This window comes from Schistocerca piceifrons, chromosome 1, assembly GCF_021461385.2.
Source record: "Schistocerca piceifrons isolate TAMUIC-IGC-003096 chromosome 1, iqSchPice1.1, whole genome shotgun sequence".
Taxonomy (NCBI): domain Eukaryota; kingdom Metazoa; phylum Arthropoda; class Insecta; order Orthoptera; family Acrididae; genus Schistocerca; species Schistocerca piceifrons.
In genome coordinates, this window is record NC_060138.1 from 187,005,108 (window position 1) to 187,029,861 (window position 24,754).

Here is a 24,754-nt window from a genome sequence, read left to right on the forward strand (position 1 = left end):
CATCATGTCTGCCCTGGTAACGGCAGACGACGATGGAGTGTAAATGGTACAAATGGAAAATGTAAAAGTGGGGAGAGTAATTCGGATGGCAACTGCCTGCAGGCCGGTGTGCAATGTGATGGGATCGTAGTAAATATCATCCCGGACCAGCAACATAACCCCTCCATGAGCCGGAATACCTACCACAGGGGGTAGGTCAAAACGCACAGAGGTGTAGTGTGCCAAGGCAATTTGATCGCATGAGCGTAGCTTCGTTTCCTGGAGGGCTACGACGAGCGGACGGTGCAAGCGGAGCAGCAACTTCAAGTCCTCTCGGTTGGAGCGAATGCTGCGAATATTCCAGTGAATAAGTGCCATCGTAAGAAGAAAAGGAAGATGAAAGAAGGGGTCACCTCGAAGGCTGCTGAGGGCCTGGCTTCAAGCGAGCACTGCCGCCGCTATCAGTAGGCGGACAGTCACCGTCCAATGGTTCTATAGGTTAATCGGCCATCTTGGTAAGATGGCCGAGAGGGGGAGCTTCCTCCGCTGGTAAACGGCCAGATGTTCGGCTACCAGCGGTGCGGCCAGGCGAAACGGATGACGGCCTGGGGCGGCAACCGCTGGGTGGCACAGGAGAAGAAATGCACCGTGGCGGAGAAGGAGAACTGTGCTCCCTATGAGCCTTCTTGGAAGGTTGTTTGGTGAAAGTACTGGTCGATGGCTGGGAGGTCGAGGTACGTAGGAAGTCTGCATGGGATGGTTCCTTCTTGAAGGCCCGTGCATCTGACTTCTGGGTCTTCGTCTTAGCAGAAGCTGATGAAGGGGCTTGTGTCTGTGGGGTGATGGGAGGAAGAGGAGACGTCGACCGCGCGATCTTAGCACTGGCCGAACGGACGACCGTGGTGCTGAAGGTCAGATCGCATGTCTGGGTTGCCACCTCCCTGGTAATCCGAGGAGAGGCGAGGACAGTACTGTATTTCCCCGCTGGGAGCAGCGTGGGCTTCCTACTAGCAAATAGCTTGCGAGCAGCCGAGGTGGACACTTTCTCTTTGACCCGAATTTCTTGGATACAGCGTTCTTCCTTACAGATGGGACAGTTGCGGGAGGACGCTGCATGGTCACCCTGACAGTTCACACAACGAGGAGGCGGATGTGGACAGTCGCCCTCATGGGCATCCCTGCCACAAGTGACACATTTAGCCGCATTGGAACAAGACTGGCGAGTGTGATTAAAATGCTGACACTGGTAGCAGCGCGTAGGTGTCGGGAAATAGGGGCGAACAGAAATAACCTCGTAGCCCGCTTTGATGCACGATGGCAGCAGAACACTATCAAAGGTCAAGAAAAGCGTCTGGGTCGGTACAAGGTCATTGTTGACCTTTTTCATGACCCTATGGACAGCCGTCACGCCCTGCTCAGCGAGGAAAGACTGAATCTCCTCGTCAGTCAATGTGTCGAGGGATCTAGTATAGACCACAACACGAGATGAATTCAAAGTTCGGTGAGCCTCCACCCAGACAGGGAACGTGTACAGGAGTGTGGTTCGAAGCAGTTTCTGTGCCTGAAAGGCGCTCTCAGTTTCTAATAACAAGGTACCATTATGCAACCTTGTACAAGACTTAACAGTACCGGCTATGGCATCTACGCCCTTCTGGATAACGAAAGGGTTGACAGAGGAAAAATCCTTTCCATCCTCAGATCAAGAAACGATGAGGAACTGTGGGGGCAGGCGGTAGTACTTTTGTCACTGGTGGCTGGTCATGTTTCCGTTTGTGGGCAGAAGTCTAGAGAGAAGAAGAGAAATCCATTGCGGAGGAATCCCCCATGATTGCCAGCGTCTCCGATAGCGCGCTCCTTCCTTATGGGGACCCTCTCAGAGGGCACTCCCGCCTTAGGTGAATGTTTACACCTCAGGTCACACCTCCCGAGAAACAGACGGAGGGACCAATCAGCATGGTCAGAAGGTATCAGCTCAGGCAATCACCCCTCCCTGGGCCTGGCCTTTACCAGGGGTACGTGCGTGCCTTACTTGTCTACCCAGGGCGGGGAATTACGCGTTATCCCGTCACCGGCTACGCGTGCGAACACGTGGGTCGGCCTTCAGGCGCGCACAGGGAGGAAGGAAGAAGAGGAAAAGGATGAGAGAGAGGACAGACTGTCTCAAACGCCGAGGCGGAGACCAGAGAATGCAAGGAGAAGAATGCAAGGAGAAGAATGCAAGGAGAAGAATGCAAGGAGAAGAATGCAAGGAGAAGAATGCAAGGAGAAGAATGCAAGGAGAAGAAGGCAAGGAGAAGAAGGCAAGGAGAAGAAGGCAAGGAGAAGAAGGCAAGGAGAAGAAGGCAAGGAGAAGAAGGCAAGGAGAAGAGTAAGGAAGACAGTGAGATGGAGAAGAACAAAGAAAGGAACCAACCAAAGGAAGGAAGAAACGAGAAGTGAAAAACCAAAAAGACCACAAATATAGGTCGTGGAACCGTCCGTCTCCGGACGCAGGCGCTAACTACCCCCTTGAGGGGGATGGACTCCTTTTAGTCGCCTCTTACGACAGGCAGGAATACCTCGGGCCTATTCTAACCCCCAGACCCGCAGGGGGGATGAAGGGAGGAGGAAAGGAGAAGAAAAAGAAAGATCAATAGCAGATAAGGTACCAAGACTGGCACTGAAGCGAGTAGGGGAGCCATCATTAAGAAGGCACTAGTCGCAGTCTGCAGGAAACTGGTCTATGAGAAGACCCCAACTAGACGGAAATGCACTGCTCCACAAGGGATGATGGGCATTAAAATCCCCGAGAAGGAGGAAGGGAGGAGGAAGTTGCTGAAGAATGGCAGTTAAGGCAGCAGGTGGAAGAGTCCTGTCCTGAGGGAGATAAAGATTGCAAACCGTGACCTCAGAGTCCAGGTGGAGCCTAACAGCAACCGCTTCCGCTTGAAGAGGGATCCATGTGCTAGCAATGTCCATGCGGAACAACGTACAAAGGCCACCAGAGGCCCACTGGGAGCCGATCTGATTTTGACAGGAAAAACAGAACCCAGAGAGGGTCGGTGAGTGTTCATCAGTAAAATGAGATTCCTGTAGAACCACACAAGCTGCAGAGTAAGACGAAATAAGGGATTTCAACTCCAGAAGGTGACGGTAATATCCATTACAATTCCATTGGATAACCACAGAACGATGATTCAAATGTGGGTTGAACAAGCTAAAGCCAGTCATGCCGCTGCGTCACCACCTGTCACCGACAAGGGCGGGGCGACATCCATGAACAACAGGTCAAAATCAGGCTACGAAGATGGGGATGGGACCTCTGGTGACACCAGAGGCTCCTTGTCCTGAGACTTATGTTTCTTTTACTTCTTCCTCTTTTCTTTTTGAGATCGAGGAGGGCTGTGTGGCATAAAGGAGCCAGTTGCAGCAAGATCTGGAACAGAAAGACACTGGGCGACCTGGGGGCCCACAGACCGTGGTTCTCATGGTCATTGTGTGGCAGCAGACCTTTGGCATGAAAGGTGCCAGGAAGTGGTATCCTGGGAGGGGCGCCCTTGACCGGCAGACACCAAAGAAGTGGGACACTTCTCCAGCTGGAAAGGGGGTGCGGCGCCCAGAGGGGAGGATGTGGGAGCTGCAGAGGAGGAGAGGGGTTCGGGACTGGGGTCAGGGAGGGGGACGAAGGGGTGAAGCATAGCTAGACATGGACACAGGGTGAAGATGTGAAGATGTGCATACTTCTTACAAGCCTCAGTGTAGGTTAGGCAATCAAGGGACTTATACTTCTGTATCTTCTTTTCCTCCATATAAACTGGGCAATCTGGTGAACGTGGAGAATGACTGCCATGACAATTAACACACACAGGAGAGCAAACACAGGAATGCCCCTCGTGGAGTGGACGTTCACAGTCACCACAGAGAGAGGCCTGTGAACAGCAGGAAGACGTGTCCAAAACGCAAACACTTAAAACATCTCATAGGTGGTGGGTTGTACAGCTTCACGTCACATTGATAAACCATAATCTTTACTTTTTCAGAGAGGGTATCCCCTTCAAACGTAAGGATAAAGGCACCAACATCAATTCAATTGTCCTTCAGATCCTTCTGAACACACCAAACAAAGTGAACACCCCACCGTCTGAGATTGTCCCGAAGTTCCTCATCAGTTTGGGGGATGAGGTCCCTGTGAAAAATCACACCTTAAACCATATTCAGAGACTGGTGGGGGGTAATGGACACAGGAATTGTGCCACGATGGTTACAGGCACAAAGGGCCACAGACTGGGCAGCTGAAGCAGTTTTGATAAACAACGAACCCAATCACATCTTGCTCAGAGTGTCCACTTCGCTAAACTTGTCTTCAATGCGTTCCACAAAAAAAGGTTTGGTATTGGTGAAAGTATCCTCATCAGTCCTGGTGCAAACCAGATAGCGGGAGAAAGGTTTCGGCCCTAGCCGACGAGCCTGACCCTCCTCCCAGGGGTAGCCATGAAAGGGAAGGCCGAAGGGGCAGAAGAAGCAGCACTAAAAGAATCATTTCCATGCAGAGAGACGGCCGCAGAAGAATGGCCAGGGTTCTGGACCCACATGCATTTCATTTGCATAGCGTCCGCCCTGATATCACCCACTCTAATCAGGGGCTCTCCCCACGGGAGCCACCCAGCCACAGCTAGGGCCATATAGCACGGCGGCCATTGCCGGGAGTTCCGATGCTCCAGGGCGACAAGCAACCACTCCTAGGCTTACGTGAGGTGGTCACAGCTCAGGTATCAGAAGTGTGACCCCTGTGTTTTCAGGGGGCTCAACCAAAAGGGTACATAGTGACCCCACCACATGGGCTGTCTACCGTGCTGGCTATGCACCCCAGCAGCAGACAAGGAAGGAGCTAGGAGGGCACACGTATGAGACGCTAGGTAAGGTGCTCTTCCCCCAATGGCTCACACTATGGAGTTGAAAGGGAAGGGGGGGGGGGGGGCATCCCAAAGTGTTGGGGATAGCAGTAGGGTTCACAATGACACTGACTGCTACTGTCAGACCAGAAATTGAAGAATGGATCTTGGTCCCAGAGGGCTGTCAAAGGTTAGCCCACATTATAGGAGAGGGAGCGAAACTGTTAAGAGAACTAGTGAATGAAATCCAGCTATCTTTTCTCCTATCCTCATGGATGTTAACACTGTGCATACAACTGTTTATAATGAATTCAGTTTGCCATCATAGGATAGCAGTTAAAAAACAGAGCACGAGCACATCTCCACGCGCAAATTGCATCGTGGCATGCCTCAGTGCACCAAGGGATCGGGACACGGCATGGTAAAGAAATGCGAGAAATGGAACATTTTCCAGCAGTAAGGATAATGTTTGTAAGGCACTCCACTTTGTCATCACAACTGGGGAAATATTGTTTGTCGAAGGTCACCATGGAGGAATAAAGCCTCCAGTCAGATTTAATAAGCTGCCATCTGGGTGTGCACATAAGTGGGGTAGGAGTCAGCAAATGGAGAGCCCAAGGGAAATGGTCACTCGAGTATGTGTCAGAGAATGGACCACTCAAGACAATGGACAAGCTAGGCATTGCAGAATGGTAAGTCCGAATTGGAATAGGTATGTGAAAAGTCTGAAAGGAACATGGGTGCTCCTGTGTTAAGGCACAAGAGGTTAAGTTGCTTAAGAATGTCAGCCAAGAGGGTACCTCTCTGACAGGTTCTGGGAGAACCTCAAAGGGGAAGGTGCACATTGAAGTCGCCGAGCAGCAGAAATAGGTGAGGTAGCTGCCCAATAAGCTGGAGGAAGTCTGCCCTGGTGACATCAAATGACAGAAGGATGTAAACGGTACAAAGGAAAAAGGTCAAGTGGGGAAGTAAAGGCAAACTGCAACGGCTTGTAAGAGGATAGTCAGGGGGTTGGGTTGACTATGAACATCATCCTGTTTGAGCAGCACGACTCCCTCCACAAGATGGAATGCTGGCCTCAGAGGGAAGGTCAAAACGGACTGGGAAGAAATGCAAGAGCTCAGAGCAGCTGTGAGGACGCAATTTCATTCTCTGAAGGCAGTGAACAAGTGGTCACTGTGAGTCTACGAGCAGCTTTAAATCCTCATTGTTGGATTGAAGGCCACGAACATTCCATTGGAGGAGAGTCATGACAAGGAAAATAATGAATGGGTGTCACCTTGGCAGCTCCCAAGTGCCAGCCTTCGGAGACTTGCTGGTATAGGGCACAGCGGCAGGAGGATCCTGCTGCGCCTGCTCCGTGACATCTACAGAAGTGTTAGCATTCTCCTTCTGTCGGCTTGTGGACAGAAAAATGATTGGTGGTGTGTACTGACGACATGGAGGTCAGCTGGGCAAGGGTATCACATGACGGCACTGCCTAAGAGAAACTTCGAGTCAGCTAAGGAGAAGACCATTTGCCTTTTACTTCTTCAAACTTTTCCAGTTGTCAGAAGAAGACTCAGATGGTTGGCTGGAGGAAAATAGGAAGTCTTCTTGGGAGTATTCCTTCTGTCCTTTCCAGCCTGCCAGTTGTGTGGCTAGTGACTGCCCCGTGAGATGAAAGGTTGATGGTGTTTTGCATAGCTGGAGGAGGAGATACAGATGCTACCATGATGCTAGGTGATTTGGCAACCGCAGTGCTAATTTTGAGGTCCTGTGTCTAGGTGGCCATATCCTCCATGGAGTTGGATGTAGCAAGAACAGTGATGTAAGTACCAGGTGGTAGTCGCAGGGTTTCAAACTAGCCAAGCAACTTGCAAGCAACTGGGTAAGGTTGGTTGGTTGGTTTGTGGGATTAAAGGGACCAGACTGCAACGGTCATCGGTCCCTTGTTCCAAAACTTAAAAACTACCACAAAGAATAAAAAACGGGTAATAGAGACAACAGACAACACAGGACAAGAAAAACCCAGACAAAGAACAGACATAACACATTAAAATCACACGGAGTGTGGCAGTGGTTGGCCGACCATAGAATAAAAAGGGAAAAGCCAACCACCGAGAACACACTAAAAACTCATTTTGAAACCATAGGCCAAAGGCCAGAATTAACACAAAACAATAAAATAAAACAAACACTCATATTAAATGATAAAAACCCCCCTGCCCGAATAAAATGTAAAACTAAGCCAGCCATAGCAGGGTAATCAGTTAAAAGGGCAGGGAGCGTATCAGGCAGCGCAAACGTCCGCCTGACCACAGCTAAAAGGGGGCAGGCCAACAAAATGTGGGCCACTGTCAAAGCTGCCCCGCAGCGACACAGAGGAGGGTCCTCCCGACGCAGTAAGTAACTGTTTGTAAGCCGGGAGTGGCCAATGTGGAGCCGACCAAGGACGACTGAGTCCCTGCGGTTGGCTCGCATGGATGACCGCCACACAGTCATCGTCTCCTTAATGGCACGGAGTTTATTGGGCGTGATCCGATTGCGCCATTCAGCGTCCCAAAGCACAAAAACTTTTCAGCGGAGGACCGCTCGCAAATCAGTCTCTGGGAGGCCAACATCCAGAGATGGTTGCCTGGTGGCCTCTTTCGCCAGGCAGTCAACATGTTCATTGCCCGGGATACCAACATGACCGGGGGTCCACACAAAGACCACAGAGCGGCCGTAACGGCCAAGAGTATGCAGGGACTCCTGGATAGCCATCACCAGACGAGAATGAGGGAAATACTGGTCGAGAGCTCGTAAACCGCTCAGGGAATCGCTACAGATAACGAAGGACTCACCTGAGCAGGAGCGGATATACTCTAGGGCACAAAAGATGGCGACCAGCTCATCAGTGTAAATGCTGCAGCCAGCCGGCAAGGAACATTGTTCGGAATGGTCCCCTAGAGTTAGCGCATAACCAACACGACTAGCAACCATCGAACCGTCAGTGTAAACAACGTCAGAGCCCTGATACGTGGCCAGGATGGAATAAAAGCGGCGGTGGAAGGCTCTGGAGGGACTGAGTCCTTCGGGCCTTGTGCCAAGTCGAGCCGAAGGCAAGGGCGAGGGCGAGGAACACACCATGGGGGTGTACGCAAAGTGGCCCGAAAAGGAGGTGGAACAGTGAAAACCCTAAGCCCGGAGAGAAGCTCTTTGACGCAGACCGCGATTGTACAACCTGACCGGGGCCGACGTTCTGGCAGATGGACGACCGATCGCGGGAACAGGAGACGATAGTTTGGATGCCCGGGCAAGCTAAAAGCATGGGCAGCATAAGCGGCCAGTAAATTTTGGTGCCTGAACCGCAATGGAGGGACACCTGCCTCCGCAAGTATGCTGTCCACTGGGCTGGTCCGGAAAGCACTAGTGGCAAGGCATATTCCACTGTGTAGGATTGGTCCAGTACTCATAGTGCAGATGGGGATGCTGAGCCATAAGCCAGGCTCTCATAATCCAGACAAGACTGGATTAAAGCCTGGTAGAGCCGTAACAGGGTAGATCAGTCGGCGCCCCAGCAGGTGTGGCTCAAGCATCTCAGAGCATTTAGATGCCGCCAACACGCTTGTTTAAGCTGCCGAATATGAGGTAGCCAAGTCAGCTGGGCATCAAAAACTACACCCAAAAACCTGTGGGTCTCCACCACAGCAAGGAGTTCGTCGGCAAGATAAAGCCGCGGCTGAGGATGGACTGTTCGGCACCGGCAGAAATGCATAACGCGGGTCTTGGCAGCCGAAAACTGAAAACCATGCACTACAGCCCAAGACTGCGCCTTGCGGATAGCGCCCTGTACCTGACGTTCAACAGGTGCAATGCCAGTAGAGCAGTAGTAAAGGCAGAAGTCGTCAGCATACAGGGAAGTGGAGACAGAATTTCCCACCGCCGCAGCGAGCCCGTTTATTGCGATTAAAAACAGGCAGACACTGAGGGCAGATCCCTGTGGTACCCCGTTCTCCTGGACTCGGGAGGAACTATGGGAGGCCATGACTTGCACACGGAAAGTACAATACGACAGAAAATTTCGGATAAAGATCGGCAGAGGGCCCCGAAGACCCCATCCATGAAGTGTAGAAAGTATGTGATGACGCCATGTCGTATCGTACACCTTCCGCATGTCGAAAAAGACAGCGACCAGGTGCTGACGGCGGGCAAAGGCAGTACGGATGGCCGACTCCAGACTCACCAGATTGTCGGTGGCGGAGCGGCCTTTACGGAACCCACCCTGAGACAGAGCCAGAAGGCCCCGAGATTCCAGTACCCAATTCAAGCGCCGGCTCACCATCCGTTCGAGAAGCTTGCAAAGAACATTGGTGAGGCTAATGGGGCGGTAGCTGTCCACCTCCAAAGGGCTCTTGCCCGGTTTCAAAACAGGGATGACAATGCTTTCCCGCCATTGCGACGGAAACTCACCCTCGACCCAGAGACGGTTGTAAAGGTCGAGGAGGCGTCACTTGCAGTCCACTGAAAGGTGTTTCAGCATCTGACAGTGGATGCGTTCTGGCCCAGGAGTGGTATCAGGGCAAGCAGTAAGGGCACTGTGAAATTCCCACTCACTGAATGGAGCATTGTAGGATTCAGAATGGTGGGTGCGAAAAGAAAGGCTCCGACGTTCCATCCGCTCTTTAATGTAGCGGAAGGCCAGGGGGTAATTGGAAGAAGCGGAACTCAGAGCAAAATGCTCTGCCAAGCGGTTGCCAATTTCGTCGGCGTCTGTACAAACTGCTCCATTCAGTGAGAGCGCAGGGACGCTGACAGGGATCCAATAGCCATAGAGGCGTTGGATCTTGGCCCAGACCTGCGATGGAGAGACACGGAGGCCAATGGTGGACACATACCGCTCCCAACACTCCTGCTTGCTTTGGCGGATAAGGCGGCGGGCCCACGCACGCAGACGTTTGAAGGTAATGAGGTGTTCAATGCAGGGATGTCGCTTGTGACGCTGGAGCGCCCGCTGGCAATCTTTAATCGCTTCAGCGATCTCAAGCGACCACCAAGGCACAGTCCGCTGCCGAGGGGACCCAGAAGAACTGGGAATGGAAGATTCGGCGGCAGTAACCATGCCCGTGGTGACCGACTGAACCACCGCATCAAAGCCATCATTAGAGAGAGGCTCAACAGCGGCAATGGAGGAAAACAAGTCCCAGTCAGCCTTATTCATTGCCCACCTGCAAGGGCGCCCAGAAGACTGATGCTGTAGCAGTGACAGAAAGATCAGAAAGTGGTCACTACCACACAGGTCATCATGCACTCTCCATTGGACAGATGGTAAGAGGCTAGGGCTGCAGATCGAAAGGTCAATGGCGGAGTACGTGCCATTTAACAGTGAAAGATCGAGCTGTGCCAATAAATGCTCAATGGTGATGCCTCGACCTGTCACCACTGACCCACCCTACACAGGGTTATGGGCGTTGAAGTTGCCCAGTAATAAAAAAGGTGGTGGCAATTGGGCTATCAGCGCAGCCAGGACATGCTGCGCGACATCACCATCCGGTGGAAGGTAAAGACTGCAGACGGTAACAGCCTGTGGCGTCCACACCCGAACAGCGACAGCCTCTAAAGCTGTTTGTAGAGGGATAGACTCGCTGTGAAGATAGTTAAGGACATATATGCAGACGCCACCAGACACACTTTCATAAGCTGCCCGGTTCTTATAATAACCCCGATAGCCACGGAGGGCAGGGGTTCGCATTGCTGGAAACCAAGTTTCCTGAAGAGCAATGCAGAAGAAAGGGTGAAGGCTGATAAGTTGTCGGAGCTCAGCTAGATGGTGGAAGAAACCGCTGCAGTTCCACTGGAGGATGGAATTGTCCATGGCTGAGAAAGGCGTGACGGGACTGGGAAGGCAGATTACGCCTCTGGGTCACCTGCTGCCTCCGATGGAGCACCCGTGCAAGTGCTATCCATTGCGTCTGAGGGACCGGCGAGATCGAGGTCCTCAGCGGACGCAAGAATCTCCACCGCATCCTCAGACGCAGAGCTTGTAGGTAGCGGTGGAGTAGGTGCCACCGCAGGTGTCTTGGTCTTACGGGTCTTCAATGTCATTTTCGCTCGCTGTTCCTTTGGTTGTCGTTGTTGAGAGGGCTTATTGGAGTCAGTCTCTGGGACCGAAGATGATCGCGAAGCTCGATGACCAGCGACCTGCGTCTTCTTCATCCACTGGTTGGTGTCTGCTGTGCTGCTGGTAGGAACCTGGGAAGGGAGTGACCCAAGGGATCCCTTCCGAGCGAGAGAAGCCGAAGAAGACTTACGCTTCTCCGGCTTAGAAGTGGGGACTGGTGTCCCCGGTGGTTTAGTGGGTGCTGCTCCTGAGGTAGATGGTGTGGGAGCAACAGCGAGGGAAGGGGCCCCGATCGTCAAGGGGGCAGGTGAGGTCCTCTGACTCTGAGAGCTGACTGTTTGTGGTGCAGCTAAAGGACCTGGAGCAGGAGTGACAGTTGAGGCACAAGATGCCATCATGCGCACGGGATGTAGCCATTCAAATTTCCGCTTAGCCTCAGTGTAAGTCAGTCGGTCCAGGGTCTTATATTCCATGATTTTGCATTCTTTCTGTAAGATCCTGCAGTCTGGTGAGCAAGGTGAATGAGTCTCTCCACAGTTGACACAGATGGGAGGCGCAGCACACTGAGTATCGGGATGAGATGCGCGCCTGCAATCTCGACATGTGAGGCTGGAAGTGCAGCGGGAAGACATATGGCCGAACTTCCAGCACTTAAAGCACCGCATCGGGGGAGGGATATAGGGCTTGACGTCACAACGGTAGACCATCACCTTGACCTTCTCCGGTAATGTATCACCCTCAAAGGCCAAGATGAAGGCACCGGTAGCAACCTGATTGTCCCTCGGACCCCGATGAACGCGCCGGACAAAATGAACACCTCTACGCTCTAAGTTGGCGCGCAACTCGTCATCAGACTGCAAAAGTAGGTCCCTGTGGAAAATAACACCTTGGACCATATTTAAACTCTTATGCAGTGTGATGGTAACGTTAACATCCCCCAACTTGTCACAAGCAAGTAACCTGCGTGACTGGGCGGATGATGCCATTTTTATCAAAACTGACCCACAGCGCATTTTGGACAAGCCCTCCACCTCCCCAAACTTGTCCTCTAAATGCTCTACAAAGAACTGAGGCTTCACGGAGACAAAGGATTCCCCATCAGCTCTGGTACAGACTAGATACCGGGGCAAATATGTGTCACTGTCATTCATTGCCTTTCGTTCCTCCCATGGTGTGGCCAGGGATGGGAACGATTTGGTGTCATAAACGTCACCTTTAAAATGAGCCCTCGAACGCTTAGAGACTGCTGGTGGCTGGCCACCAGCAAGAGATGATGTGCCATGCTTCATTGCGTGTCATCCACCCTGATGCCACCTACTCCGACCAAGGGCCCTCCCCACAGGCGCCACCCAGCCACAGCAAGGGCCACCTGGCAGGATGGCCATTGCCGGGAGTCCTGATGCCCCAGGGAGATGGGCATCTACTCCCTGGCATACATGAGGAGTAAACAGCGCAGGCATCATCAGTAGAGTGATCCCTGTGTTGTCAGGGGGCTACAACCAACAGGGTACATGGTGGCCCCACCACAACGGATTGGCTACCGTGCTGGATCTTAGGTGCAAAAATGTATGAGGTCGTCGTCGCAGCGAAAAACAACACTGCACAGTGCAGCATGGAAATCGCACCCATGGACGTATCCTCGACCAAGAGATGGAAAACGAGCTGGACACCATTGCAACGACAAGAAAGCCGGCTAAAGGTCTCAATGCACGACAGATACAGTGCACCATGTAAGGCACCCTTCCCCAATTGGCTCGCTCTTCGGAACAATTTAGAAAGATGGAGGTCAAACCCGAGAGGGGACCATCACATAAGGCCGAAACATTTGAGACTCCTTTTAGTCGCCTCTTACGACAGGCAGGAATACTGCGGGCCTATTCTAACTCCCGAACCCGCAGCGGGGAACTGGGTAAGGCACTTTGACAGTTGCCCAGATCTCCTCAACATCCCACTCATCAAGATAAATGGAATAATCGTGGGAGGAGGTGGTATGGTCCCATTGCAGTTGATGCAGCGGGGAGGAGGAGGTGGACAATTGCCCTTGTCAGTATCCCTACCACAGGTTACACATTTGGCTGTGTGTCTACAGAACTCTATAGTGTGGTTGTAATGATGACACTTGGTAGCAGCGCATTGGGTTCGGAACATAAGGTCCAACTGTGATAACTTCATAACTTGCTTTGATCTTTGATGGAAAAATCACTGTCCAAAGTGAGAAAGAGCGTGTGTCGGCATCTCCTTTTTTCATGACCCAATGGATGCCAATAACACCCTGATCAGATAGGTCCATTTGGATTTCTGTCTCAGTCAGACCATCCAGCAGCCTAGTGTAAATAACACCATGGAAATAATTCAGCATTCAAAGGGCCTTGGCACAAACATGATAGCCATGGAGCTGTGAAGCTGCAAGCAGTTGTGGTTGAGAACCTGAAGTAGTGTCCAAAAGCAAAGTGCTATTGCGTTAACGAGAGCAGAATTTCACAGGGCCAGAACAGCTACACCCTTCTGAATAGTAAATGGATTTACCGGTGCGAAGGATTGACTGTCTTCAGTACACGAAATAGCCTAATTGCATTTATGTTTCATAGCTATTGACTATGAAGATGATTGGCTCATTGCGAAAAAATCCCCATGATTGCCAGCGTCTCCAATGACGCGTTTCTTCCAATTGGGGGCCCTCCCAAACACCTGACAGAGGGACCAATCAGCAATTTGGGAAGGTAGCAGCACAGGCAATCACCCCTCCCTGAGCCTGGCCTGTACCAGTGGGTACATGCAAACCCTGCTTGTCAATCCGAAGCTGGAAATTACACATTATCTAGTCACCTGTTACACGTCAGACATGTGAGCCAACCTTCAGGAGTGCACAGTGAAGAACAAGAAGAAGAAGAAGAAAAAGAGGAACCTCAAACACTGAAGCGGAGGAAGGATACAAGAACGAGAACAAAGAGGAAAAAGGAATGAAAAATAGTGGAGAGTATTCTGATACTGACTACCAAAAATGCAGAATAAATTTCCAAGAATAGCCAAGACATGTTCCCCAAGGGAGGGGAAATAGAATAGCAGGAGGATAGACATGGAGCATGGAAGAGAAACTATGCTGCAAAGGCAGAAGCCCCATAGTAGCCAACCACAAACTTGCCAAAGAGCAGCAAGACCCCGAGAGGGGTGGTCACAGGCAAGCACCACACCGGCAGTAAGGTCAGCCCTCACGTCAGAATACGGGCGTGAGTCAGCGAAGTGTGGCCAATGCACAGCTGCCAAGACAAAATACCTGCGAGAAGAGCGAAGGGAAGGCCGCCTCGTCATCATGGTCTCCATAACTGTTCTCTGTTTGGTGAATCCAGAAAGGACCAGTCCAAGTGTCAGAACTCCAATGGCGTAGAGTCGACCAAAGGTCCCGTTCTAAAATCAGCATCCTGGTAGCCAACTCTGCCAAGTAGTCAGTATGTTCATTCCCTGAGAACCACATGTCCAGGGGTCTGAAGAAAGACCACTGACCACCCAGCTTGATGGACATAGAAAGAAGATTCTGGATAGTCTTAACTAATGGGATGACGAGGGTGACTAGTCTACAGCCCAAAGGCTGCTCCTGGAGTTGCTGCAGATTAGAAGCCAGTACAAGAACAAGCATGGCTAAGGTCCATTTGATGGCCACCAATTCAGCAGCGAAGACACTGCACCCATTCAGCAGAGTGTAGTTCACTGAACCTTGCATGTGTGTATACAAAACCAGTTCGTCCATCGGCCACTGAGCTGTCAGTGTATACCACTTAAGAACATTGAAATTCATCAAGGACAGCCAGTAACAGGTGGCAAAACACCATCAGATCCAACTGAATCATTCAGTCCAAAAAAGAATCTAGACAGATCTGAGGTCAGGGTACACATGCAACACTGTGAGTAGGCTCTTCAGAGTCCAAGTCGGAAAGGCTTCTGTTGCATGCCAAACTCCCGTAATCAAGACACCCTTGTTCCAGATATGGTTGAGCATAGTAAGGAGAGGACACTGATAATCCACTGACAGGTGTTTGAGCATTTGGTTGTGCGTGCTGTCTGGCCTTGGGGCTGTATCAGGACAAAGGGCAAGGGCACTCACTGACCACACAAAAAGCAGTTTGATAGTTCTCAGATGATGAGACTAGCATAATCCAGAGCAAAATATTGGGATATAGTATCTTCGTCAGTGAAAACAGCGCTGTACCAGAAACACCTACAGAGGACTGGTATCCATAGAAGCATCTGATCTTTGCCCAAATGTGCAAAGGAGGCAGCTTATGTAATCCAATGGTTGAAATGTACCATTCCCAGGATTCTTGCTTCCATCATTTTTTTATGTGTTGGACCCGGCACGGAGCAACACGAAGGCAATGAGGTGCTCGATCAATGGATGCTGCTTATAGCATTGGAGAGCCCTTCTGAAGGCCTCAGTAATTCCTGAGTTCCACCAAGGTACTATCTTCCGATCGATGGATCCCAAAGAATAGGGGGATCACTAAGTCAACTGCCGATAGAATGGCTGCTGTTGCACTCTGGACAGCCACATCAATGCTTCCATGTAGCAGGGAGCCAAGAAAGACACTGGAGGTGAAAGCACCCCAGTTGGCATTGTGAAAAGCCCATACGAGCTGGCTCCCAGGGCACTGATGCTGAGGAACGAGTGCAAAGATTGGGAAGTGGTCACTAGCACACAGGTCATCGTGGGCCCTCGAGTGGATGGATGGAAGAAGACTACGGCTGCAAATAGGAAGATCAATGGCTGGAGTAAGTTCCATGTTCCATGCTGAAGTGTGTGGGGCACCAGTATTTGGGAGGCAGAGGCTGAGATCTGCCAGTACGTTTTTGATATCTACCACAGCTAGTGATCATGGTTCCACCCCACAAAGGATTATTGGCACTGAAGTCACCCCAGATTAAAAAATAGGGAGGGAGGGGGGGGGCGAGAAACCAATCCACACAATACATTCGGAGGCACTCCACCATCAGGAGAGAGATAAACATTGCAGATGTTAAAATTTTGAAATGCCCTTACTTGAACAGCCAGTCTCCGAAGTTGTATCTTGAGGCATAAGTTCACTATATACTGGGTCCAGAACATTTGTGCAAACTTCGCGCAATATCCTATCATGATCTGCATGATTCTTAAAATATCCCCATTGGCCATCAAGGCAGTGGTCTGCACTATTGGCAACCAAGTTTGCTGAAGGGTAATGCAGAAAGCAGGGGAAGAGCTTAAGAGATCATGGCTCAAACACTGCTAAAATTCCACTGGAGAATTGTGCTGTCAACATGCTTTGAGGGTGTGAAGGGACCAAGGAGGCAAGTTATGTAGCAGGGTCATCTGCTGCCTCCGGCTGAGAGGTTGCTGTATTAACACACACAGGTCCTGAGACACCGTGTGGCATGATCTGGAGCCTCAGGGGCCACTGGCATCACCACCTTTGCCACAGAAGCAGGACCTGTGGGACTGGGCGGCATGAAGGCTCCATCAGAATTTCCTTGCTCTTTGAAGACTACGGTACTTCTTGTCTTTTCTCCTTAGGGAGTTTGGATGACTGGGAGGGCATCGCTGAATCACTTTCAGGGACTGAAGACAATCTTAAGCCCTATGACCAGCAGAAACACTGGAGCCTCCCAAGGGACCCCTTCCTGACGGACGTGAGAAACTGGACAAGGGTGACGTGTGACTGGGGGACGAGGATCAACGTCCCCAGCGAGTGGGGAGTCATTGCTCCCAAAGTGGGTGTGGGGGAAGCAGGAGGAGAGCTCACATCCATCAGAGGGGGGGAGGAAGCATGGTCAAGCAGCCCTGAGGGTTCACTGTAGGACACACAATGTGGGAGAGTGTCATCGAGAGGATTACATCATAACTGTTTCACACAACATTGTCATGCATGCAGGATGTAGATGCTCATAGTTTTTCTTGGTCTTTTGGTATGTTAAGTCTGCCCAGAGTCATTCTCTCCTCCTAACCCCCCCCCCCTCCCTCTATCTCTCTATCTCTCTATCTCTCTATCTCTCTATCTCTCTATCTCTCTATCTCTCTATCTCTCTCTATCTCTATCTCTCTCTATAAGACAGTGCATTCTGGTGAGCAGGGAGAGTTGTGCTCTCCACAGTTGATGCAACAGGTATATGGGGACAAGAAACATTCACGACGAATTGTCATCCAAAATACCTACAGAGTGGGCTAGCGTCGTAACGCGAAGACTTGTGCCCGAATTCTATACATTCGGAGCACCGCATATGGGGTGGTGGGCTCAAAGCCCACGGTGAATGACCTGATAGCATCTCTACTGGTTGGCCCCCTACGGAAACAACACACGGTGTACACCCTATCACTCCAAGTTAGCATGTAGCTCATTGTCAGACTGCAAGATGAAGTCATAATGGAAAATGATGGCGAGAACCATGTTTGGTCTATTGTGGGGAGTGAATCACTGGAATGTTACCCAGCTTGTCACACAAACTATGCTCGTGACATGGCAGATGCTGTTTTAATAAAAATTGGCCCACTCTTCATTTTGGACACTACTGTTTCTCTGCTTGTCATTTAGCTCCATGTTCCTCCCAGCACATAGCCAGTGAAGGTAACCTTTGGGGTCATACCTATCTGCATTTATCAAGTTTTTTTTCTCTTCTGAAATGACTGCTGGGGCTGTATGACCACCAGTGGGAGAACACTTAATATGCAAGTCCTCTGTCATGGTGTCATCCCCACCGAAAGGGTGCTCTCCTCCCCCTGGATACCACACAGCCTCAGCAATAGCTACCTTGTCAGTAATCCATTGCTCAGGGCTCCATATATGTTGTGACGTGCGTACATGGGGAGGTTTCCACTCTGTTGATTGATTTGGGGAGGGGGACCAAATAGCAAAGTCATCGGTCCCATCAGATTAGGGGAGAATGGAGAAGGAAATAGACCATGCCCTTTCAACGGAACCATCCTGGAATTTGCCTGAAGTGATTCAGGGAAATCAGAAAACATAAATCAGGATGGCTGGACGCAGGTTTGAACTGTTGTCCTCCCAAATACACCACGCCATCTCGCTCAGTTTCATCTCCAACACCAACAGTGTCATCCCTGTGTGCTCAGGGGGCTAGGTATCAGCACGCAAGTGCTTCACGACCCCCCCCCCCCCCCCCTCTCAGCCAACGAGATGGAGACAGTGCTGTTTTGAGCATACCTTATCGGAAAGGAAGGGTGCTTAGATGGAAGGGCACCAGTTACAAGTGGAGTCTACACCAGAAAGACAATCTGATGTAAAGGAATACTGGAGGTATAGGATTGCAGCATAGAAAGGGAGGTCGTGCTGCAAAGGCTGTAGCCCCATGTTAGTCAAGTATGTACTGACAAAAGAGTTGCGAGCCCCCTGCGAGGATGAATTTTTTTGTGTTGTTAGCTGTTGGTTATGTGGGATTGTGATTGGCAGGTAATGTGGAGTTTGCTTTACCTTCAGTTGTGAGGCCAGGATTTCGTATTGGTTATATGAGCAAATTTTGTTTTATGGCTAACTTCGTTTCAGCTATATAGGTCAAGTTACAGATACTAGATTTGTCTAGTTGTGTTTGATTTTGTGGAATTATGGATTCTGTTTGAGCTATATGGGTCACATGAAGTTTCTAGTACCAACTAAGGCAGGTTATGGACCTATATGGGGGTCATGGTACCAGACTTCATTTAAGCTACATAAGTCAAGTGAAATTTCTGGTACAAGTTTGTTCTGTTTTTACTGTAATTTTTCTGATTGCTGAGGAATGGTTTTGCTTGATTTCTGCATTAGTGTTTTCTCTGACGTGTCTTCATTATTAGGATTGTCATAGGTTTAGTTTGTCCCAAATGAAAACTCCCTCATGCCCACAGTTGTTCCATTAGTGTAGTGTTATATCCAGAATTAAATATTTTTCATATTATATGTGTATGTTAAAATATATAAGAAGTATCTACATGGTCTCCATATTTTATAGGGTCAGTCAAATTTAAACAAGATGGATGGAAAACGGAAGTAAACTTTATTTCAGAAGCAATTGCCATAACTGTCTACACATGTATCCCACTGAGACAAGACAGTCACTGCCTCCATGGATAAATGGTGTGTGTGTGTGTGTGTGTGTGTGTGTGTGTGTGTGTGTGTGGAGGGGGGGGGGGCACTTGTTGCCATGGTTGTTTTGATTATGACTCAGAAGTTTCACTGGGAAGCCCTTACACACCCTCCATACAGTGCCAGTTTCTGATATAGAAGAATGTTCGATGTGAGTTGTCATCTTTGACTAGTAACATAGGAAACATGTAACAAATGCCATAAACAATATGATGACTATTACATGATATTATTGGTGATGTTTTTCAAGTGGGCTAAGGTACATATCAGTGTCACCATAACCAGGTTCTTTTGTAATCACGTTCATTGGCTTCTGACTTCAGCTCACAACCAAACTTACTTTCCAACATAACCTACACCTTGGGTAAAGCTACAGGTGAACCCCTTCAACCCCCCCTCCTCCAAAATTTGTTAGTTTCGCCAACTAACAACAAAATTGAATATATGTACCAAATGGTGATTCAACATCAGCCATTAACATTATATCACAGGCCAAACCTGACAACTTATCATACATTACTCTTGACCTGCCAATCTCTCCCCATATGATTTCCATATCTTTGGAATGCTAAAGAAAGACAGTTGTGACTATTTGCTTTGAATGAAGAGGTGCATGCCTGGCTACAACCACAGTTACACATTCCCGTGCAGTTACATGTTCCCATGAAGGCACTGACCCTCTTGTCCCTCTGCAGGATCACTGTATTAACAGTTATATGGTGTTTACTTTTTCCGTCTGTCTGCTTTTCATTTGACTGTCCCTTACATAAGCTTGAAATAGGGGTGCCATCGTGGCGTCACAGGTCAAAGCTGACTGGTGATAATGTAATCTTCAGTTTTCCCATGACCCCATCATCATCATCATCATCATCATCTAAGAATGGTTATGCCTTTCAGCGTTCAGTCTGGAGCATAGTCCCCCTTATAAAATTCCTCCATGATCCCCTATTCAGTGCTAACATTTGTGCCTCTTCTGATGTTAAGCCTATTACTTCAAAATCATTCTTAACCGAATCCAGGCACCTTCTCCTTGGTCTGCCCTGACTCCTCCTAACCTCTACTGCTGAACCCATGAGTGTCTTGGGTAACCTTGATTCTCCCATGCGTGTAACATGACCCCACCATCTAAGCCTGTTTACCCTGACTGCTAAATCTATAGAGTTCATTACCAGTTTTTCTTTGATTTCCTCATTGTGGACACCCTCCTGCCATTGTTTCCATCTACTAGTACCTGCAATCATCCTAGCTACTTTCATATATGTAACCTCAACCTTATTGATAAGGTAACCTGAATCCACCCAGCTTTCGCTCCCATACAACAAAGTTGGTCGAAAGATTGAACGGTGCACAGATAACTTAGTCTTGCTACTGACTTCCTTCTTGCAGAAGAGAGTAGATCGTAGCTGAGCACTCACTGCATTAGCTTTGCTACACCTTGCTTCCAGTTCTTTCACTATGTTGCCATCCTGTGAGAATATGCATCCTAAGTACTTTAAACTGTCCACCTGTTCTAACTTTGTTCCTCCTATTTGGCACTCTCTTTCCCACTGATATTACTTTCGTTTTGGAGATGCTAATCTTCATACCATAGTCCTTACATTTCTGATCTAGCTCTGAAATATTACTTTGCAAACTTTCAATCGAATCTGCCATCACAACTAAGTCATCCACATATGCAAGACTGCTTATTTTGTGTTCACATATCTTAATCTCACCCAGCCAGTCTACTGTTTTCAACATATGATCCATAAATAATATGAACAACAGTGAAGACAGGTTGCAGCCTTGCCTCACCCCTGAAACTACTCTAAACCATGAACTCAATTTACCGTCAACTAACTGCTGCCTGACCATCCCTGTAGAGACCTTTAATTGCTTGCAAAAGTTTTGCCTCCTATTCCATAATCTCGTAGAACAGACAATAGCTTCCTCCTAGGAACCCGGTCATATGCCTTTTCTAGATCTATAAAGCATAGATACAATTCCCTGTTCCACTCATAACACTTCTCCATTATTTGCCGTAAGCTAAAGATCTGGTCCTAACAACCTCCAAGAGGCCTAAACCCACACTGATCCAATTGGTCCTCAATTAATACTCGCACTTTCCTTTCAACAATACCTGAGAATATTTTACCCACAATGCTGATTAAAGAGATACCTCTGTAGTTGTTACAATCTTTTCTGTTTCCATGTTTAAAAATTGGTGTGATTACTGCTTTTGTCCAGTCTGATGGAACCTGTCCCGACTCCCAGGCCATTTCAATTATCCTGTGTAGCCATTTAAGACCTGACATTCCGCTGTATTTATTGAGTTCCGACTTAATTTCATCCACCCCAGCTGCTTTATTGTGCTGCAATCTATTGACCACTTTCTCTACTTCCTCAAATGTGATCCTATTTCCATCATCATTCTTATCCCATTGTACATCAAACTCTGAAACATTACTGATCGTATTTTCACCTACATTGAGTAACTCTTCAAAATATTCCCTCCATCTGCCCAAGGAATCCACAGGATTCACCAGCAGTTTTCCTGACCTGTCCAAAATACTTGTCATTTCCTTCTTACCTCCCTTTCGAAAACTGCTAATTACATTCCAGAATGGTTTTCCAGCAGCTTGACCCAAAGTCTCCAACCTGTTTCCAAAGTCTTCCCAAGATTTCTTCTTGGATGCTGCAATTATCTGTGGCTTTGTTTCTTTCTTCAACATAACTTTCTCTGTCTACCTGAGTTCTAGTATGTAGCCATTTTTGATACGCCTTCTTTTTCCTTTTACAGGCTGCCTTGACTGTGTCATTCCACCAAGCTGTTTGCTTCATCCTACCTTTACACACTACTGTTCCAAGACATTCTTTAGCCACTTCTAGTACTGTGTCCCTGTACCTTGTCCATTCCTTTTCCAATGACTGTAATTGACTACATTCAACTAACTGATACCTTTCTGAGATCACTGTTATGTACTTGTGCCCGATTTCCTTATACTGAAGTTTCTCCACTCTTATCCTCCTACATATGGACATGACCTCCTGCACTTTCAGCCTCACAATACCAATTTCACTGCAGATTAGATAATGATCAGTGTCATCAAAGAATCCCCTGAATACACGTGTGTCCCTCACAGCCTTCCTGAATTCCTGATCTGTTATTACATAGTCAATGACAGATCTGGTTCCCCTGCCTTCCCAAGTATACCAGTGAATGTTCTTACGTTTAAAAAAGGAGTTTGTGATTAGATAAAAATCTAAATTGTCAGGGCATCACAAAAACACGAGACCTGAAAGCTTATCATAATTTGATATAAATGTTATGTATGTTTAGGCAAGTACAACCAGTTCACCCTTAAGTGTTCAAGAGGAATATTCAATGCAAGTTGTGGTCTTTGGCCAGTTACAATGTTAATGGTTCCCGTTATGTCATCTTCTGGTGCATGTATTCAGTTTTATTGTTGGCTGCCAAAGCCAATGAGTGCTAACGGGGGGAAAAACTTGTTGCGGTGACACATTGGTCTGTAGGTTGTGAATCGGCAGGGTCAACAAATGTGCCCTAGCAAAACCTGGTTGGAGATTGTTTCAGCATTTACCACATGTTCCTGTTCCAACAGAAACAAACATTACTGCAAAAGAGTGGAAATGTTTCAAGTACAGACTTCATTTTTTAAAACACTGAATGTTTAAAATCTTTAGTTGAAGTAAGTTTATAATTTAACACTGTTAATGCCTAGGTGATTAGATTCACAGCATAAAAACATATTGCAGGGTCTAGTGAACAACAAACAATTGGCACATCTTTTAGGTGCAACTATGCTATGTAATTGGTCTCTGTGACAACTGCTTTATTTGTAGCATCATTTCTGTTGCATAACAATATGTTGTTGGTTATTGTGGATGGTAGCTTTGATAGTGTTGTAAATTAGACCTGTACATGTCTATTGGTAATTACAAGTACTGAAGACCATGTACAGTTGATCTTTCACTGTTTTTAATAGCAGTTGTGGTGACCAACTGAGCTTTAGCATAGCCTGGGGGTATGGGTTTGGTTTGAAGGTGATTGACTGGTCATGATTTGGCAAAGCCGATTAATGTTATGAGAGACATGGTAACAGCCTGGTCTGTAGCATAACCTGTGGTTTGTTAGAAAGTATGATCTTTTTCATATGCTGTGTATTCCAGGATTAAAATTATGTCAGTGCTGACAACCTATTTTTCCTACGGTGCTTTGAAATTTCAAGGGCTGAACATCTCTACCTGGTTAATTTTTCAGTTTTTGTTTTACTAACATTTTCATGTTATTAATGACAACGAGGATTGTATCTCCTCTGTGTTAATGGCATCTGTCAATTGGCTCTGTATCACATGATTATTTACTAATCCCACTTGGGTGGAGGGGAGGGGGGGGGGTGTAATCAATCAGATGAGTCACTAATCCCTTTATTACTCCTAAGGGGGTGGGATATAAGTGTGCCTTCTCCATAAATATAGTTAATACAAGCCACATTGAATGTAATTTTGTTGATCATTAAATGTGCTATGCCTATGTGACTAATGTAGTACTGTACGTCAATGTAAGTCAAAAGTACAAAGGGTTTTGACTAAACATTTAAATAGATCTTAGGAATCATATTTGTATGGAATGATGCAAATTTCGTCAGTAAAGAATGGGGAAGAAAGTTTATATGTATACAAATGGCGCAACGTTAGCAATCTTTTGAAAATAGTTAAGAATTAGCCTGCAAAAAGGTAATCCGGTAGGTCATTTCAATATCCGTTCGCCCGTCCGTTCATACTTAAATTTTCTGTTATTCTCCTAAATTGATTACAGTGAATATCGGTATAGTTGCTTTGAAAAGCTAAGTGCTATTCCAGCAGCCTCATCTTTGTTTACCGAAGTTTCTGTACATCCTTCATGACCTCGGCGTATAGGAAAATTATATTGTAAATTTGGACACTTACTTTGTAGCACCAAATGCACTCCTCATGTGCTATTCGGTTACTATAGTCTATGTCTTTATTCCTTGTTAGACTTGTGTTTAAAATACGATGTGCATCGGAAATTTAAAATAGAAGACAAAGTCATCAATAAGAAATAAGCAGACTGCAACGTTGTAATTTGTCGACTTCTCCAAAACATACCACCTGACCCTCGAAATCTGTCATTATCAACACATTTTTAATGTCGATATCACTAAAACAATGGCACTAGGCCCTGGTTCTTGCATTTTAGCTCTACACATGTAAGTCATTCTACCGAGAGAAATTGAGAGTTACAGTACATTCATCCAGGAACTAAAGCACTGTCAAGGCAACTGTGACATCATAACTTAAGTCATCTAAAGGAAGGAAAGCGATATGATTACTCTACACAACACACAAAATTCATCATTTGTTTTGTCACAACAGTATGAACTACTAAAAAAATGCACTGTATACATAACTCACCTCCTTCCGTCCTCCTTGACAGCTGCACACCCAAATACGCCGACAACTAAACAGCAGCGCAGCTGATGAGCAGAGATAAAAACGCTGGGAAGTAACCAAAGATATTACACACGAACTCAACAAACAAAAGCAGTCTGATGCCGAGGCCGCATGTGGCAATACTCGCTACTCTCGGAGGATGATGTTTGGTTTGTGCGGCGCTCAACTGGTCCGTCATCAGCGTTCTTACACATTCCCGATCTATATACAGTCCAATCTACCCACTTTCATGGATGATGAGGACA

General features: G+C 48.0%; 1 protein-coding gene across 3 annotated transcripts in view; it reads right to left on the bottom strand.

Moving 5' to 3' along the window:
- The window catches only part of LOC124717112 (synaptosomal-associated protein 25), a 414,314-nt gene extending 389,768 nt beyond the window's left edge, over positions 1-24,546 (bottom strand). For all 3 annotated transcript variants that reach the window (XM_047243852.1, XM_047243834.1, XM_047243842.1), the window contains exon 1: positions 24,471-24,546. The gene's annotated coding sequence lies outside the window, so the exon portion shown is untranslated. The remainder of the gene's footprint in view (positions 1-24,470) is intronic.
- Between the last annotated feature and the right edge of the window lie 208 nt (positions 24,547-24,754).